Source organism: Narcine bancroftii, chromosome 11, assembly GCF_036971445.1.
Source record: "Narcine bancroftii isolate sNarBan1 chromosome 11, sNarBan1.hap1, whole genome shotgun sequence".
Classification (NCBI taxonomy): domain Eukaryota; kingdom Metazoa; phylum Chordata; class Chondrichthyes; order Torpediniformes; family Narcinidae; genus Narcine; species Narcine bancroftii.
In genome coordinates, this window is record NC_091479.1 from 46,835,553 (window position 1) to 46,852,616 (window position 17,064).

General features: G+C 47.2%; 1 long non-coding RNA gene across 1 annotated transcript in view; it reads right to left on the reverse strand.

Moving 5' to 3' along the window:
- Positions 1 to 13,026, reverse strand: part of LOC138745335 (uncharacterized) — a 30,728-nt gene extending 17,702 nt beyond the window's left edge. Inside the window, exon 1 of the long non-coding RNA XR_011346185.1 lies at positions 12,937 to 13,026. This is a non-coding gene — a long non-coding RNA (uncharacterized lncRNA). The remainder of the gene's footprint in view (positions 1 to 12,936) is intronic.
- Positions 13,027 to 17,064: the final 4,038 nt, after the last annotated feature.

The following is a 17,064-nucleotide window of genomic DNA, read 5'->3' on the forward strand; positions in this document are numbered from 1 at the left end:
ACTCTTTTTGTTTTCTGATTGTATTTGAGAGGGAATTAGGAGGTTTTTTTTCTCTCCTTTTTTTCTCTTTTTTTGGGGACGTTTTCTCTTTTTTCTTTCTTTTTTAAGAGGATGATGTCACAGAAGATAAAAGTCAAAAATTGAGGATGTTGAATTAGATGAAGAGGAAGATGAGGGGAAAGGTGATAAGAAGAAAAAGAAGAAAATTAAGTACAAATACATTGAGGGAGAAGAGTTTAATAAAATTAAGTTAATTTCGATAGAGAATTTTGAAGATGTTATAAATGAAGCATATGGAGAATTTTTTTAAGAGTTTGAACTTTTTTATTTTTTTATATAAGGGGAGGGGAAGGGAATAAAAAGTTTATCTGATTGTTTTTCTAAAGGATGCTTTTGTTCTCTCGATGAATTATAAAGGAAACTTGGTATTAATGGAAATTCTGTATTTATGTATTATTAATTATGATTTTTTGTATAACAGGTATGTGGTTGATATATGATTTTAATATTTGAACTTAGTTTTAAAGTGGATTTCATTTGTTAAATACATGTATTATGTTTGATTTAAATATATGTTTAAGGGTATTATTTTAGTATTGATATTTTTTTTTGTTGTTAGTAATTTTTTTGTTGTTAAGTTTTATCCTTTTTTTGTAAGTGGGGTTTTTTCTATTTTATTTACAACATTGTTAATTAATTCTTCACTCTTTTTTTGGGGGGGTTGGACTAATTTTAAATTAGATGATTAATGTTGTGTTATAATTATTGGGGGGGGGTTAATTTGTGTAGTTTAACGATGTAGTATTCTAATTTTTATTATCTTATCTTTTATTATTTTTTTAAATATAATTTTTATTTTATTCATGTCATAAAATTTTAAATAAAGTTAAAAAAAATGACTATGGAAAGGATATCTTTTTCTGCCTAAAAGTGGACCACCACTCGAGTCCCGACACTCCGCATCATCCCACTACTCATCCATAGACCAAAGAAGTGTTGGTGCAGACTCCCCCACAGACACACCTCCACCCTCCCAGTCGGCAACAGTGATGACCGGCACAGAGGGTACCCGGGCTCTGCACTCACCACCTCCACTGATGTCACCAAGCTGGGGAGCCCCTGGACCTTGAATGGCACCCACTGGGTAGGCGGCCACAGTGCCTACCCCTGGCTTCCTACCACCTGGTAGGGCTGCCATTTCCCCACATACGAGGTGCCCTACATCCACTCTCTCGATGACCTAGGGGAGCACCCAGCCTTTGGCAACCACTGCAACAAGAGGGCCTTTACTGCAGCTGAACTGTTCTGGATGATCGCCTTCCGCAAATATGGCACCGCATGGCTCTCCAACGAAATGACCTGGTTGGCCACCCTCCTGGAGATGTTGGCCAATGAGACAGCAGTGACCCTGCACCAAACAAAGGACACCCTGACCTGAAGAGTTGTGGAGCTGAAGGAGAGACGTATAGTGGCAATGCCAAATCGGATGGTCCTGGACTACTTGCTGGCAGCTGTGCTGTCATTGGCCAGGAGGGCCGCAGCAACATTCCCAAGGAATCCTCTAACATCACCCAGCTGACTGACCACATTCGGGACTCAGTGGCCAAAATTCAAAAATCCAAGGACCAGATCCACCAGCATCACCACCTCATGGGGACCCTGGGGGCCATTTGGCTCCACGAGGGGCATTTGGGTGACTATCGTTCATTGGGGGATTGCACTTATTTTTGTTATCATAGCTATAGTTATTCCATGATGTGATTGTCAATTTATAGGCACCTTTGCATTGCCCCGTTTGACCTTCTTATTACCTGTCGCACTTTATTGGCAAGCAGCATGTCTTCCGAAGGGGTGGATTGTCATGGAGAGGTAGTGTCCACCACCTGGTGGCGCTGCTGTACTCCTGTTCGGTGGACATACTACCTGTCAATCCAGGTCAAAGACTCACTCCAAGCCATCAAGGTGACCCTTGCGATTGGCCCACCTAAATCACCAGGAGCTGCAGTCCAGGCAGCCCGGCTAGACTCAGCCCTGACCTTCACCCAATTGCCCCACCTAAACCACCAGGAGCTGCAGTCCAGGCAGCCTGGCCAGACTCAGCCCTGACCTTCACCCAATTGGCCCAGGTGAATCACCTCGACTGACCCCTGCCGAGCCCCTGAACTTGGCTTCGAGCATTGGCCACAGCAGTCAATGGGGCCCAGCCTTTCCCGAGTGATCGGCCCTCCCAGCACAGTCCCCCAGAACTATAAAGAACCATGTCCCCCTTTGTTCTGCCTCTTTCAACTCATTGTGGCTAGGAAGTAGCACCTTCCACACTGGGTTGGGGTGAGTCTCGAGGTCAGCGAGGAAGAGCCGTGTCCATATCGGTCAAGGGGTGGGAGCTCACAGTATCACCTTGATCCTGAATGTTGAATGTGTAAGTTCATGTAATTTCCCCCAAGCTCTGTCGGTTTCTCCCTCCTAATTAGAAGTGTATATTTACTCCCTGCGTACTCTGTGTATAGAGGTTTGCCTAACATATCGACCCTGTTGTCATGTTTCCATCCCCGATATAAAAGTGTGCTTTGTACCTCCGCTTTGGTCTGATTCTTAACGTTTGGGACCCACATGAACCCGACAACAATGAAGGAGGGGAAGCAAAGTATTTTATCAGTAAATGGAGAGTCAAATTACTAGAAAAAAAGACAGATAGATCCGATCAGAATGTGGCAAGAAATTAATGTAGGTTTATGGAAAAAAGGTAGGGATCTCAAGAAAAACACCAGTGAGTAAAAATGTGTTATTGCCTATGAACAGAGGGAATAGAATATTAAATTTGTGGGAAGAAGATTTTATAGACATCAAATATAATATGGGGAAAAGGATTTATATTAATCGAAACAAAGGTGGAAAGAAGATTGAAATATACAAATTCAAGAAGAAAGAGGGTCAAGATTGTTTCAAGAGTGTTATAAATATGATTTATGTCAATTATAAAAGTACAATTGTCTACATCAATTCTGCTTTACTCCATATAAATTAAATGGACTTATCTCCAATTATTCCGAGAAATGTTTTCAATGTAATCAGGTGATCGGGATTTTTTTTTCCATTCGGTTTGGATCTGTGTAAAAGTGGAAGAATTTTGGAAGGATTTCAGTATATTATTAGGACCAATTATGAAGATAAAAAATCAAAAAGACACAAGAATATTTGTGCTTGGTCAACTTTATGAAGCAGATACAAAACTGAAGTTGGATAAATATCAAACAAACTTTCTGAGTCTAGCAACAGCAGCAGTGAAGAAATGTGCAGCACTAACATGGAGAGCAGAGAGATTTGTAACGAGGGATGGGACATTGAAATGCAAAACTGTGCCACCATGTAACCACATAACCATTTACAGAGCAGAAACAGGCCATGTCAGCCTTTTGACTTCGCAACGGTTCACTAGAACAACTCCACTAGCTCAATCCTCCCATTCTCCGCCAATATCCCACCAACCCCTTCACCTCCATGTACACATCCAACCTTCTCTTAAATGACAGAAGGGACCCTGCTGCAACTATCTCATTCGGAAGAACATTCCATTCTGCCACCAGTCTCTGAGTGAAGAAGCATCCTCTAATATTTCTCCTAAAGTTTTGCCCTCTTACCCTTAACTCATGGCCTCTTGTTCCAACCTTCCCTATCCTCAGGGGAATGAGTCTGTTTATGTCTAGTCTATCTATTCCTTTCATAATTTTAAATACCTCCATCAAGTCCCCTCTCAGTCGTCGACATTCCAATGAATAAAGTCCCAGTCTCCTTAATCTCTCCCTGTAATCCAGATGCTGTAAACCAGGCAACATCCTTGTAAATCTTCTCTGCACACTCTCCACCTTATTTGTATCCTTCCTATAGTTCGGAGACTAGAACTGAGCACAATACTCCAAACCTGACCTCACCAATGCCTTTAACAGCTGCAGCATCACCTCCCAGCTCCTGCACTCTTTCTTTGGCTTGGCTTCGCGGATGAAGATTTATGGAGGGGTAATGTCCACATCAGCTGCAGGCTCGTTTGCGGCTGACAAGTCTGATGCGGGACAGGCTGACATGGTTGCAGCGGTTGCAAGGGAAAATTGGTTGGTTGTGGTTGGGTGTTGGGTTTTTCCTCCTTTGTCTTTTGTCAGTGAGGTGGGCTCTGCGGACTTCTTCAAAGGAGGTTGCTGCCCGCCGAACTGTGAGGCACCAAGATGCATGATTTGAGGCGATATCAGCATACTGGCGGTGGTCAATGTGGCAGGCACCAAGAGATTTCTTTAGGCAGTCCTTGTACCTCTTCTTTGGTGCACCTCTGTCTCGGTGGCCAGTGGAGAGCTCGCCATATAACACGATCTTGGGGAGGCGATGGTCCTCCTTTCTGGAGAAGTGACCTACCCAGCACAGTTGGATCTTCAACAGCGTGGATTCGATGCTGTCGGCCTCTGCCATCTCGAGTTCTTTGATGTTGGAGATGAAGTTGCTCCAATGAATGTTGAGGATGCAGCAGAGACAACGCTGGTGGAAGCGTTCTAGGAGCCATAAGTGATGTCGGTAGAGGACCCATGATTCAGAGCCGAACAGGAGTGTGGGTATGACAACAGCTCTGTATACGCTAATCTTTGTGAGGTTTTTCAGTTGGTTGTTTTTCCAGACACTTTTGTGTAGTCTTCCAAAGGCGCTATTTGCCTTGGCGAGTCAGTTTTCTATCTCGTTGTCTATCCTTGCATCCGATGAAATGGTGTAGCCGAGATAGGTAAACTAGTTGACCGTTTTGAGTTTTGTGTAGCCGATGGAAATGTGGGAGGGGGGGGGGGCTGGTAGTCATGGTGGGGAGTTGGCTGATGGAGGACCTCAGTTTTCTTCAGGCTGACTTCCAGGCCAAACATTTTGGCAGTTTCCGCAAAACAGGACGTCATGCGCTGGAGAGCTGGCTCTGAATGGGCAACTAAAGCAGCATCGTCTGCAAAGAGTGGTTCACGGATAAGTTGCTCTTGTGTCTTGGTGTGAGCTTACAGTACTCCAAACCTGGCCTTACCAATGCCTTTAACAGCTGAAGCATCACCTCCCAGCTCCTACACCCTACACTATGATTTATGAAGGCCAGCAGACCATATGTCTTCTTAACTACCATGTCTACCTGGGAATCCACCTTCAGTGAACTCTGTACCATAACTCCAAGATCCCTGTTCCTCTGCATTCCTCGACCCCCTCCCCTTAACTGCATAGGTCCTATTTTGGTTATTTTTTCCGGAATGCAGCACCTCTAACTTGTCAACATTAAATTCCATCTTCCATCTTTCAGTTCACTTTTCAAAACAAACCAAATCCTGTAATCCAAGAAAACCTTCCTCACCATCCACAACTCCCCCTATTTTTGTATCGTCTGCATATTTGCTTTCCCAGTTCGCCATCCCCTCATCCAAATCATGAATATAAATGATAAACAACAGGGGACGCAGCACCAATCCCTGAGGCACACTGCTCGTCACAGGCTTCCATCCTAATAGAGAGTTGTCCACCATGACTCTCTGCTGTCTTTCTCCCAGCCACCTCTGAATCCATCTCACTATCTATTAATCCATAGTGATGAACCTTCCTAACTAACCTTACATGCAGTACATTATCAAAAGCTTTACTAAAATTTAAATAGATCTTGTCAACCGCCCTACCTTCATCCACATTTCTTATCACCTCTTCAAAAAACTCAACAAGATACATCAAACATGATTTTCCCTTCACTAACACATGCTGGGTGCTCCCAATCAATCCCTGCCTATCCAGATATTTGTACATACTATCTCGAAGAATACCCTCCATAACCATCCCCACCACCGAACTCAAACTTACTGGCCGATAATTACTTGGCCTACACCTACTGCCTTTTTTGAACAACAGAACTACATTTGCAACCCTCCAATCCCGCGGCACCACACCCTCCTCCAGTGAAATTTGAAAAATCGCTGTCAGTGCCCCTGCTATTTGTTCCCTGACCTCGCTTAAAGTCCGGCGAAAAATCCCATCAGGACCATGAGACTTATCCACCTTAATTGACCCCAGAAGCTCCAAATCTCTCGCTTTACTAATCCCTATCCTTTCCATAACTAAACCATTTACCTCTCTGATCTTGTATAGCCCAATGTCCGTTTCCCTCGTGAATACAGATGAGAAAAATTTGTTCAATATTTCTCCATCTCATACGGTTCCTGACATAGTTCACTGGTCCCATCATCCAGTCGACCTATTCTATGTTTAACCCTCCTTTTACTGTTCACATATGTGAACAAACCCTGAGGATTCACCTTCGCCTTATTAGCTATAGACACATCCCTTTTTACCTATCTGCTCAATCCCTTGTTTTTTGTATTTGGTGTAGGTCTACCTCTTGTCCCGTACCAACTTCTTAATTTCACCAGAAAACTATGGCTCCCTCAAACCTTTAGTCTTCCCCTTTGGCCTAATTGGAACATAAAGATCTTGTACTCTCAAAATCTCACCACTAAATGTCCCCCAAATTTTCTCTACATCCTTTCCAGGAAAAAGTTCAACCCACACAACTCTCTGCAAATCCCTTCTCATTTCTCCAAATCTGGCCTTCCCCTACTCGAAGACCATCAACCTCGGACCCGACCTATCCCTTTCCATCATTAAGCTAAAGCTAATGGACCCATGATCACTGGATCCGCAGTTCTCCCTAACGCACACCTCTGTCACCTGCCTCATTGCATTCGTAAACAACAGATCGAACACTGCTCCCCCTCTAATTGGCGTCTCAACATATTGCTGCAGAAAGCAATCCTGAACACAATGCTTAGCCATCCTGCCCTTTTACTGACTGCGTTTCCCAATTGATGTTTGGAAAATTGAAATTCCCAACCAACACCACCCTATTTCACTTGCATATCTCACCTATTTGCACATTAACTCTCCTAGCTCCCTTTCTCCATTTGGAGGCTCATAATATACCCCCATAATAGTAACCTCACCCTTCTTATTTTTCAGCTCTACCCACACTGCCTCTCTTGACGAGCCCTCCAGTCTACCTTGCCTCAGCATTGCTGTAATATCCTCCCTGACATTTAATGCCACACCTCCCCCCTCTTAATCCACCAACTCTGTCACATCTCAAGCAGTGAAATCCTGGAACATTCAACTGCCAGTCACAACCTTCTTTCAACCACGTCTCGCTAATGGCCACAACATCATAATGCCGCATGTCAATCCACACCTTTAGCTCATCCAGCTTCCTTACTACGCTCCTCACATTAAAATAAATACAACTCAGGGATCTCCTACATCCTACCTTCTGAATATCCTCCTTTCTACTATTCTCACAATTTTCACTGCAACATCTGTTTACGACTTCCTGCTTTTCTTCCCTCAAATTATTTAAACTTGTCCCTTTCCTTATCCTACTAACCCTCACCCTATAACTCTTGCCCTTTTTCTTTTTTCCCTACAGAGGTTGACACCACACCTCTGCCCACCATGGTCTGACTATCCCCCTCCTCAGTATTCAAGGTGGAGTACTGATTTCTGAAGATTACAGACTCGGGTGCTTGCACATGAATTTGCCCCCTTCCTTTCCTCCTCCTAACGGTAACCCACTTCCCCTCATCCCGTGAGCCCCTGGGCGACCACCTGCCTGTAGCTCTTGTCTACGATAGCCTCATTTTCCCTAACCAGAGTAAGGTCATCGAGCTACAGCTCATGTTCCTTGACCTGGTCCTTCAGGCCACACTCCTTGTCCATGATGGCCTCACTCTCCTTAACCAGAGGGAGGTCTGGTTGTCTGTCTCTGGATTCTTTGCTCAGAGGATCACCCCGCATTATCCATCAAGTCCTGGTATCTCTGTGTCAGCAGGAATTCCGTGCTGACCACTACCTGATGGCTTTGTGGTCAAAATGTTTGTCTATGAAAACTTTTCCACAAAGGTGATGTGGCAAAGTCTAGCTGACTGGAACATTGCACCAATCTTTCAGAACATCTGAGACAGGTAGATCCTTGGTTCATAGCGGCACTCGATGCCCTTGTACTTAGTTTCCATGCTCAGTCTGATGCAACCTCACACGATGAAGGCCACATTGGTTACGCACTTAACCCCATTGTCATGGAATATATATTTGGGAGAATCTGGTAAAATTAGAGTAGGTTAAAGACATACACACATTTTAAAACATATTTTATTTGAAATACTGAAGAATTCATATTCAGTTACATCACAGAAACTATGGAGAATGCTATGCACATTTCACAAGTAGCTGCAAATTGAAATGAGGTCATGAAATAACTAGACCATTGTTTTGGTTTGGAGACAGGCTGGCTGGTTGAATATCTACAAAGTGCTGAAAGAAAGGTCACCCCTGGGTTTTGTTTAGCTAAGACAACAGCTTGACCAAGAAGGATAACTTCTGTTGTTTTCTGAAAAAGGTGGGGGGGGGGTGGTTTTCAAGTGAGAGAGTCACATGCAATCTCAGTTGGAGTGAGAGAGAGAGAGAAAGGGGTGAAACAAGCTCTCTCAGCCAGAGTGTGCATGGCATTGAAAGCAGTTGAACAGTGCAAGCCAGGAGAATATTGTAGGAAACAGAAATCTCAAGAGTGGCGGATGGCTGGAAGTGCTATCTGTCTGATGTTTCTCTCGGAATAAGTGCAACAGGAAGGAACACTGTGGTAGCCTGAAAGAAAGAGGTTATCATTTGGAAAACCCTGATGGGCCAAGTTTTATCAGCGAGACATTGTGGTGACTAATGGTGGTAGCTCAGTTGTGGAAATCCTGGAACAACAAATCTCTCTCTGCAAACCCTACGGAACTTTCTTGAGTGGCAAAGCCTGATGAACTTTATACATGTTCAATTGTGTGCACAGTATTAGAATTGCCTACAACCAATGAACTTGGAAGAATGAGAAGTGAGATTGAACTGTAAACCAAATAACTTTTATTAAATTTACACACACACATCATACACGTGCACTTAGACTTAGAAGGCGATTAAGGTTAGTTAGGTTAATAGAGATAAGTTAAAGTTTGATTCTGTTTTCATATTAAAAGATAAATAAAACAACTTATTTTTAAATAACGACTTGTCTTGGTGAATGTCTATTGCTGCTGGGTTTTGGGGTCCTTTGGGCTCATAACACCATAGTCTGGTGACGTACATGGATCTCCTTCCCACTCCATCCATTTTGGATCCCCACATGAAGAGGGAAACTGCTCTGGTAATCGCCAGGGCAGAGGTATGTGGGATGGGCCACGCCTGCATCACATGCTGCAGTACCGAGAGCACCTTGCACCTGATAACCAGGTTCTTCCCCATTTCTGAGAGGGAATGTCATTCCCACACACCCAATTTCTGGTGGACCTTTACAATCGGCTCTGACCAATTCTTGTTGCATGCCTTGGCCCCTCCAAGCCAGTTCCCCGACACCTTCAGGTAGTCAGATCTGACTGTGAAGAGGACAGCGGACTAATTTACCAAAGTGCATTGCCTCGCGTTTGTTCCAGTTTACCCTGGAAAATAGCATTGTATACTTCTGGGCCCAGCCACTTCCAGACTTGTGTACAACTCAGCCGTTCTCCCAGAACTGGGGGTCTCTGTGCTAGTCCCTGTCTCCTGGAGTTGGGAGTCTCTGCAATGTTCCCCATCTCACAGAGCTGGGGGTCTCTACATTGCTCCCTGTCTCCTGATATTGGTGCTTTGTTCTCCACCAGTCCCACAATACAACGCTGACCCCTGGACGGAATGTTGAATTACAGAGGGATCAGTGAAAATATGGGTAGTTTTGCCAGGGTGGGGTCCATACAGGAGCCTGATAACAGCAGGGAACCTGTGGAAGGGGGATGGAGGGCATTCGATGGTGCACCAGCAGGACACTGCTGAGGGTGCGGATTCCCTCGGGCTCTCGAGGGTAGAAGGCGCTGGTTATTCCAATATTTTAGGTGAGGCAGTGTCCAAATTAGAGCTGGCGCGGGTCAGCAAGGGTCGACATAACAGGTGCCTGGAACTGTCATGAGGATTCTAAGGGCTGGTAGAGGTAGGTAAGGAGGGGGTAGTTGTGTACCGACGAGGGATTGCTGAGTGAGAGGCCACATGCATGGGACTTCGAGACAAGGAGCCTCTGATTGTACAGGGATGGGGCCTGTAAATAGACCCGCAGACATCCAGCACACAGCATCTTTGACCCACTACCATCAGGAAGGAGATATGGAGGAACAAAATCAGGCTGCCAGACAGGGAAATAACTTCTTCCAACAGGCCGTGAGATTGACAATGCAATGCGAGTTGAATGGGTCCGTGGAATGAAAAGGATGAGAGGGATATGGACTGTTTGCAAGCAGCTTGGCCATCAGAAAAGAAGGGCCAAAAGGATGGTTTCGGAGTTGTCTATCTTGTCCACACTTTTGAGTTGAATCCTTAAATAATTCATGACAGGCTGGACTATCATTTTAGATGGAAATTTTAGATTGACACATGCAGCCCGGGAACAGGCCCTTTCAGCCTCTGAGCCACAACCACTCAATTACACCAATGACCTACAAACCCCGGTATGTTTTAAATGGTGGAAGGACCAGGAGCAACTTGTGGAAATGCACGCAGACACAGGAAGAATGTACAACTCCCCAGAGACAGTGTCAAATTTGAACCCGGCTCGCTGGCCCCTTATCAGCGTTTTTCTAACCGCGGCACTAACCTCGCCACTCTCAATTATTCCCAGGGTTCTTCCTCCTACTTTCCATGAGCTGTGATTGCTTCCAATTCCAGTGCCCATGTTTCCCTGAGACTCTGACCCCTGCCCAGTGACTCTGTCCCTAATGCCCCTCCCTGGACAGATGATCACCAGTCTCTCCTGGCTCTCACCCAAATTTTCTTGCCCAATTCCACCACCTACAACCCCCTCGTCATGGCCCACCCACTCGCCCACAGGGCCAAGGGTAGCAAGGTGGGGGAAGGTCCAGCCTGTAGTCACAAAGCTTGTCGAAGGACAAGTGAGAGCAGGAGTCCTGGGGCAAGAGGTGAAGGGCAGTGTGTGCTGTAGCAGCCAGCTACACAGGGTCACAGCCTCCAGGGTGGGGGGAGAGAGAGAACTGGCTCAGATGGGACAGATGTCCCGGTGCCAAGGGTCAGGGAATTCCCGGCTCACTGGCCCCTTATCAGCGTTTTTCTAACCGCGGCACTAACCTCGCCACTCTCAATTATTCCCAGGGTTCTTCCTCCTACTTTCCATGAGTGTCTGGGATACTGCCACCGGCAAGGAGACTGGATCACTGCCCTCCCCACATCATCACCAAATGGGGGTCTCAGGAGCAGCTCAGGTTCCAAGGCCTGTCAGTGGGGGAAGGGGGAGGTTTGGGAATTGGGGAGGGGTAGTTCTGAATGGTGATCGAGAGGATCGGTCCAGTGGGAGGACAGACATGACAGACATGAGGGCTGGGGCTTCAGGACAGATCCCGTGGGGAGGCAGGAGCTTTGGGGACCAGCCGGTGGGGGACAATGGCTTTGGAAATGGACCTGGTGGGGGTCAGGGGCTTTGGGGAGAGACCAGTGGGTTTGTCGGAGGACCTGTCGGGCAAAAGAATTAGTGACAGACCAAGTTGGGAATGGCATTGGGGATGGACTCAGCAGGAGATGGGCTGTTGATGGACCCGGCGGGGATGCGTTTGGGAATGGATCCGGTGGGGGATGTTATTGGGATGGATCAGGTAGGGGACGGTATTGGGGTTGGACCCAGTGGGGGACAAGATTGGGGATGGACCCAGCGGGGGGTGGGATTGGGGATGGACTCGGAGGGAGACGGGATTTTGGATGGACCCGGCGTGCACAGAATTGGGGATGGACCCGGCGGGGGACGGTATTGGGGACAGATTCAGCGGGGGACGGTTTTGGGGTTGGACCCAGCAGGGGACGGGATTGTGGATGGACCCGGCAGGGGATGATATTGAGGATGGACCTGGCGATGTCAGTTTTGGAGATAGACATGCTGGGGGATGGACCCGGCAGGGGACTGCCCATTGACTCCATCTTCAATGCCTCACACCGGCCGGATTATCACCGTTCTCTTTCCCAGGTCTCACCCAAACTTTCTTACCCCAATTCCACCACCTACAAACCCTTGTCATGTCCCACCCACTCACCCACAGGGCCAAGGTTAACTAGGAGGGGGAAGCTCCTGGCTGTGGGCACACAGCTCGTTGAAGGACAAGTGGGAGCAGAAGTCCTGGGGAAGAGGTGAAGGGCAGTGTGTACTGTAGCAGCTAGCTGAACTGGGCCACATTCTCCAGGATGGTGGGGGGAGAGAGAGAGAGAGAGAGAGAGGACTGGCTCAGATGGGATAGATATCTGTGTGCCAAGGGTCAGGAGATTCCCCAGCTTTGTGAAGGTATGGGACACTGTCAACGGGAAGGAGATGGAGCACTGCCCTCCCCACATCTCCACTGTCTAGGGGTCCTAGGAGCAGCTCAGATACCAAGGCCTGTGGGTGGGGGAAGGGGAAGGTTAAAGAACTTTGGTGGGGTAGTTGTGATGGGTAATCGATTGGAGAGGGTCCCAGTGAGGGAACTGGTCTGGTGGGAGGACAGACCTGATGTTGGGCCTTTGGATACAGGTGAATTGGCGTGGGGGACGGGGACAGGGACTTTTGGCTGGGCATGTTGTGGGACAGGGGCTTGTTGAAAGCCCTGGTGGGAGACAGGAGCTCTGGAGACGGTCCAAGCAATGGGTGGAGCATTGGGGATGGGCCCAGTGGGGAATAGGGGCTTTGTTGACAGGCCTGACAGTATTTTGGGGATGATCTCAGCAGGGGGAGGGGTTTGGGGACAGGCCTGGAGGGAGATGAGGGCTTTGGGGAAGGGCCAGGTGGGTGACAGGGGACAGTATTAGGGAAGGACCCAGAGGACAAACCACCCCTGGAGCTCTGGTTCACCTCGGGTCACTCACCTTGGCCCACGGACGTGCTTTCAGAGATCTGCGGGAAGCTGAATTCGTTGCAGTTTGGGTTCATCTCCCGGATTTGCTCCCTGGATGACGTCCGCCACACCTGTTGGGACAGAAATCACCTTCACTACTGGCTCGGGGTGGGGGGAGCAGGAGGGTGACAAAGGGAGGGAATGCAGTGTATGTGTACCAGGTCATGGACATGGGACGAGCCCTAGAACTGGGGTAGTGGTGAAGGCTGAAACGTTAGGGGCATTAAAGAGGCTCTGAGTCACGTGGATGAAAGAAAAATAGAGGGTTATGAGGGAGGAAGGGGTTAGTTATTTTTATTTTGGTACGAATACATCGGTCGGCACAACATCGCGGGCTGAAGTGCTTGTACTGTGCTCTCATGTTCTATGTTAAACGTGTCCTGTCAGTCTTTCAGCAAGCGGATATGTCGGGGAAGGACCGCTGCCGACTGGCATATTCCAGGCTGCAGGGGTAGATGCTGAGGGATGCACGGAGGCTTGGCATAGCCAACACGAAGGCACTATGGGGATGGATCATAATCCTTCCATAACCGTGCACTGAGAGGCTGAGACCAAGGGGAACTCCTCCAACAGCAGAGGGGGGCAGTAACCACACGGTATCAAAGTGGTGGCAATGAAGGTAAACAGAGACGTATGCAGCAATGTGCAGTGAAGGGAATATCTGGATACAACAGGAGGAGGAGAAAAGACTTGGAATGGTCTTCCTCTTTGGAAATAATTTGTAAATAAAGTCTATTTTGCAGGGTTGGGGGGAGGGGAAGAGAAAAGCCCTACTCAGTCAACTTTGCTTCATGAGATACATTCTCCGATCCAGAAAATCTATTCTGCACCCGCTCCAGAGTACAACATCAAATTTATTACCCTTGGATAGCACAAGTACGACCTGATAAAACAGAGTTCTTGGGATAAACATACGCAAACACACAACCAAGCCCTCACACAACAGACAAATGATACATGAGCAGCACGTCCAGAAAAAATTACTCGATATTGTTGAATAAATAGCAGAGTCGAGGAGTATTTGTATGAGCAGCTCATCAATCGTTCCACGTTCTCCCTGCCTGGAGGAAGAGGCTGTTCCTGGGCCTAGTGGTACCGGCTCTGAAATTCCTGGATCTCTTTCCCGACGGGAATAGCTGGATGATGCTGTTGGCCGGGTGAAGGGGTCCTCGATGATTTAGTCAATGATCGTAGTGGATCACATTGATATTTGTGGTGGTGGGGGGGTGGGGCAGGAGGGTGTCCCCAGTGTTGCTCTAGCCCACTTTACGTCCTGTGGATTGACCTCTGATCATTTTAAAAAAATATTATTTATAAATAAAATCCACAAAGAATTCACAAAATTAATAATAACACAAATAATATATAAATACACTTGTCATAGTTAAAAGAAAGAATAAAAAAATCCCCCCCCCATTAAACCACCCCATCTCCCCTCCATCCCCTTTCTAAAAGAAAAAGAAGAAAAATGAAGACAAGGGACCCCCAACAGGAGAACCAATTACTTTAACATTCCTTTTCAAAAACTGAGGCCTTAAGGAGAAAGGGAATGTTAGAGCCACCTTTGTAAATATGGGGTCCATATTCTTCCACAATATATGGTTGAGGCGGCCTGCTCACCAGGACGAAAGCCAGTACACAAGATGGATGACGAATGCGGTGACTACACAGATCCTGCGGCAACCAATCATCTTCGTCCCAGTTGACATCCCGCCCAGTGGGAAGCAATGAGCAATGACGAGAACACCCACCAATCCGAGGCTGGCTTTGCCATCTCGAAAGACCTGTCATCAGTAGCGGGAGAGTATATAAGCAGAGCTGCCAGTTCAACGAACCAGTCTTCGACTTCGACTTCACGGGTGTGTATCATTCATTCCACACATCATGGTGAGTGTGCTGGATATCGGTGCAAAGGAAGAGACTTTCACCATTGACCACCTCAAACCAGCACATCTGGACATTAGCAAATTCAGTCCCCACGACCCAGATATAGGCGACCGAAAGCAGCGAACAGCGCTGGTTCTAGGGAGGTGGGGCATCATGCTAACTGGGATGCCACCCTGTACACAAGATGGCCGACGAATGTGGCAACTGTTCAGAGTCCACGGGGACCAACAACTTTCATACCAGGGGACAACGCACACGGCAGGAATCAACAAAGAAGGGAACACCGAACAATTGGAGGCCGGCATGGATGTGACATCACTCCAGTCGACAGCAGCAGGGAGAGAATAGAAGCAGAGCTGCGAGTGTAATAAAGGAGTCTTTGACTTTGAATGTTTGGGCGTGTGTCCGCCTTTCCACCCATCACAGTAGCGCGCACGCTCAAATTTCACATCGAATGGTCTTGCTCATCTTACATCGGGAGTCACGTGTACAGTTTCCTTACCTGAAGCATGAGAAGTGCACAAAGATCGTCAGATTTGTTTCTTGGGTGTTTTAAGCAGGTGATAGAAGGAAAGTTTGAATGTGGATCTCTTGGTCGTTGGTAAAAAGGGAGATGACCTTACAACATTATGAGAGGACACAGCAGCACGGATCGAGAGAGGATAATGCAAAGGAGCCGAACACCAAGTGTCACAATTTCCCAATAACCGATCAGCTGCTTAGACTTTAAGAAATGTCTTCAATGAAAATGTAATATCCTTGGAATTCTCTCCGCTTTTGAAGGTGCATTTGAAATTGGGATCCGTGGACTTGTGATGAGTTTATTGCCGTACCCACTCGTAGAGGGATCATATGCATTGAACTTAGATGTAGATACTTTGAAAAAAGTAGCAGACATTAAATTGGAAGCGGTAAGAAATATGAAGGAAAGATTGAGAATAAATAGTCTCCCTTGCAGTTGGGGTACAATGTATTGCTTGAGATCAGAGGAATCCTGGAGCCAGGACAAAGTGATCCTGTGTTTCCCAAGGATTTGATTGTTGTTGGATTAGTAAAAAGTGGAAGGGCCGAAGGGTCTTCTGATCCTTCGACTGCTTGATTTGTCTTCTGATGCTGATTGGGTTCACCTGTGTATTCGCTCGCTCGCTCGCTGATTGGTTGCTTCAGTTACGCGAGGCAACGGGTTGATTCGGTGAGGCCGCTATTTGATTAGACCCTGAAGTCGGGTTGGATTGATGGGCGGGTTCGCGGGTTGATTGGCTCTTGATGTGAGGAGGCGGGACATTTGTGGCGGCGTCTGCTCGGGGTCCTTCGTGTCGCCTCGGGAGCGAATGGGAGTAAGTTGGCGGAGGCGCCGGAACCTTCCACAGCCGCCCGGTCCAGGGAAAGCGGGCGACCCGCAGCCCACCGGGCCCCACCCGGGAGCGGCCGGTACCGGCGGGGTGTTTGGGTGGAGCCGAGGTGTCGGTGCGAGGCCTGATGACGCCGACAGGGCGAGGCTGGAGGCCGCGGGGTTACTTGCAGCGGGAAGGGGCGGTGTCAGGTGATTGGCAAGTCTGGTTTGCGCATGCGTGGTGAGTTCGCGCATATGTTGAAGATACGCATGTGCCGATTGAGGGCGACGAAACGAACCCTTTGCGCAAGCGGCAACTGACGACTGGCGCTTGCGCACAGAAATTAAGATGGCTGCCCCCAGCTCATGGACCCTGAGTCACAAAGTCAATCCTGTGACTGTTCTCGTTTGTCAAATCATTTGATTTTAAATATAGGCTCTAAGACTTCAGGGCTCCTCGCTCGGGGGCAAAACGCCGACTTGCGACCATTGTGGGGTCTGATTGATCCTTTGGACTACACTATGGTCGCAGGTCGGGGAGGACCTGTCGGGGTCATTGGGTCGCTGAGGAAGGGATGGAAAACCAATCCATTTTTTGCTTCCCAATGCTCATAGAATGTGTCTGATTCCATCCGTTTATCCTGTTGTAGTATCACATTCTTCATAAAGTTAGATGTTATTTTTTTAAAGTTGTGTCACTTGAACAATAATGCTCCAATCCTTCTGATCCTGATGTACCATGTGTTTAAAATGTAATGTTTCTCAGTTACTTGATCGAATGCCTTAAAAATATAGGGACTTTGGTGTTAAAAATACAGAGTAAAGATTTCACCAATCCTTTTGAATTTATGATCTCTGAGATTTCTGGTCATGTTTTCT